The following is a 3,111-nucleotide window of genomic DNA, read 5'->3' on the forward strand; positions in this document are numbered from 1 at the left end:
GGGATTTATATATATTTAGCATTATATCATTACATCAAAAGTCCTAATTTTAAATAGTTGTTATTTTAAACAAAAAAAATAGTGTAGCCCGTTCAAACCTGATTTAGTATCTGAAAAAACAGATTCATTTAGCAGGTTAAATTCATATAACAAATACGTCATTCGCCCTTTCTTTGCTCTACACAGTGTTAAACTTTTTAACTTTTTTTTTTCACTTATAATATGTAAATATAATTTTTAAAAGAGGGGTTGAGTTATTCTACAAAGATCAACAAAAATAAGAAGTGTGAGAAACCATTTTCTCTCTCCACATGCAAGTCACATGTTAATTCCTCTATCATTTTAAAACACCAATAAGTTTTTCATATGATAGTTAGGAAAAAAATTTCGCCATAAGCGTTTTATCTTTAATACGAGTATGATTTTGTTGTTTAATAATTAAAACAATAATTATGTCATTGTGTCTTTTTGCTTACCATTGTGTCTTTCTGTATGCCATTGTGTTTTTTTTGTTATTGTGTCTTTCAACTCATCATTGTTTTTTTAGATACTAATAACACTGTTGTGTAAAAATAATATGCAAATATAATGAAAACTACCAACAAATTATCAAATACATAAAACACAATAATGAATACATATAACACAATGACCTTTCACACAATGATGAATACATATAACATAATGACCTGAAATGTAAGACACAATGGAAACTACATATTACACATTGACTTGAACGTAACACACAATGAACATAATACTATTTTTCTCAAATTAAGTGAATGTCACATGTCAATTTCGAACAAAAGACAATGAATGCATTATACAATGACTAAATCACAATGATAACTAGAAAGATAAATTAAGTACAAAGACACAATGACGAACAAAAAACACAATGACGTAATCTTTGTTTTAATTTTTATCTTTAATATGAGTACCAATTGAAAAACACAATGACTAAAATCTATAACACAATGCATATAAAAACCCAATTAAAAAATACAATGAACAACCAATAACACAATATAAAGAAACCCACTATTCTTTTATTTTAATATAACAATATGATATTTATATTAAAGATAAACAAATGCTTGTTATTATGGTGATAATTCTTTTTAAAAAATATCGTATGAAAATGTTATGAGCGTTTTAAGTTGATGGGGGATTGACATGTGTTTTGCATGTGGAGAGATAAAATCATCATAAGATCGTTCACCTGCTTTACTCAAACAACTTTCTATAAATTCTCAAACAAACACCATCATTTTACTCAAACAAATCTCTCTACACCGTCATTTTACTCAAACAAATCTCTCAACTTTATGAATTTGAGCTCAAACCCAAACCCGAACCAAAGCTCGAGCTCAAACCCGAACCCAAAACCGATCCCAAACCCAAACCCGGGGGAACCAGCTCAATTGTGGTGGTCTAGTTTGCTCGCAAATAACAATGGCCCTAATAACCCTCTCTTTGCCAACCAACAAGGTCATCGACCTGTAATGCCGCCATCTATTCAACTGTTCACCGATATGATCACATTAAAAACCAACTTGTGACCTATATTGAAATGAAACTTGCCAACTAAATTTTGCAGGTAAACTATGCCAAATATATCATATAAAAGATATTTATTTCATTCATGGCAAATGCGTTACTCTTATTATAAACTTAGTTATTATGAAAATATTGCAACTAAAACAAGCAACTCAAGACAATTCCACAGGGGTAGCTCGAGCAAATAGACCAAAAGCCGGATTAATCACCGTAAACCCTCCATCAAGTACCAGATTATGCCCGCTCATATACTTGGCCGCATCGCTAGTTAGGAATAAAGCAGCTTCCGCAACATCATCTTCACTAAGAACTACTCCTTTAAGATTTGAATAGACTTTTGAGTATTTTTCTGGATAATCTTTTCTCATCTTAATGGATGATTGTGAACAAATGAAATAAGGTGATAAGCAATTAACCCGAATCCCATATTGACCAAGCTCAGCTGCGGTGTTCTTAGTAAGCCCCACGATCGCATGCTTTGAACTCGAATAAGCATGAGAAATAATCCCTCCAATGCTCCCTGACACACTTCCCATCATAATAATGTTGCCACTACGAGCTGGGATCATGACTCGAGCTGCATGCTTTGTTCCCAAGAACACACCGGTTAAATTTACGCTTATCACTCGCTCAAAATCTGACTGATTGTTATCAAGAATACTAGGCTTTAGGTCACCTAGTATGGCTGCATTATTGATCATTATGTCCAACTTACCATATTTTGCAAGTGTTAAGTTTATGGCGTTTTCAACTTCTGATTCAATAGTCACGTCACAATGGACAAATGTAGCATTGTCTAGACCGATATCTAGACATACAGATTGGCCTAATTCATCTTGGATATCGGCAATGACTACTTTGGCTCCATGTTTGACGAATAGCCTTGCGGTTTTCTCTCCTATCCCTTGAGCTCCGCCTGTAATAAATGCTACCTTGGTAGCCAACCTATAGGTAAAGTAACGGATTATCTACCCTCGGTTAAGAAAATGATGAAGATCGATGCGTAAAATAACAAAAATAAATTGAAGAATGAAGAATCCTTTTAGCCCCAACAACAGTTTTTTTATATAAAACTTTCTACATAGAAACACAATTAAATTTAGATCTATATAACGCTTCAGGAATATGTATGTCAATATTGATTAATCATCGCATGTGTTTGTGCTTGTGTGTAAAATTAAATAACAAGTAGGTGATTACCTTTCAGTAATATTTGCCATGGTTTTTTGGTTGATAAAGTTAGAAGGCACTTGTGATCAAATATGATAATATTAACTTGGAAAGAAACTTTGAAGCCTTTAAATAGAAAAAAGTTTTAGGACGACCCTCAACTATTTATTTTATTTTAATAGTTATTTTCTTTTAACAATATTTCATTAAAAACAGCTTGACTAGCAAGTCGATCGGTAGACAAGAAATGGCACAAAAAGTACGAAATCAAAAAGAGAAAGAAACCAAGATTTCTAATCTAGCCTAACAAACTTTCCCCTATTTTTCAAACTAAAAAGGCTAAATTTTTTTATATACTCCTTTAGAGCCCTAAAAATCTCA

General features: G+C 32.2%; 1 pseudogene; it reads right to left on the bottom strand.

Moving 5' to 3' along the window:
• Positions 1-1,712: 1,712 nt before the first annotated feature.
• Positions 1,713-2,780, bottom strand: LOC143611141 (secoisolariciresinol dehydrogenase pseudogene; annotated as a pseudogene).
• Positions 2,781-3,111: the final 331 nt, after the last annotated feature.

This window comes from Bidens hawaiensis, unplaced genomic scaffold, assembly GCF_021521415.1.
Source record: "Bidens hawaiensis isolate Kalapana, Puna unplaced genomic scaffold, B.hawaiensis_p1.1 tig00029621_1, whole genome shotgun sequence".
Lineage (NCBI taxonomy): Eukaryota > Viridiplantae > Streptophyta > Magnoliopsida > Asterales > Asteraceae > Bidens > Bidens hawaiensis.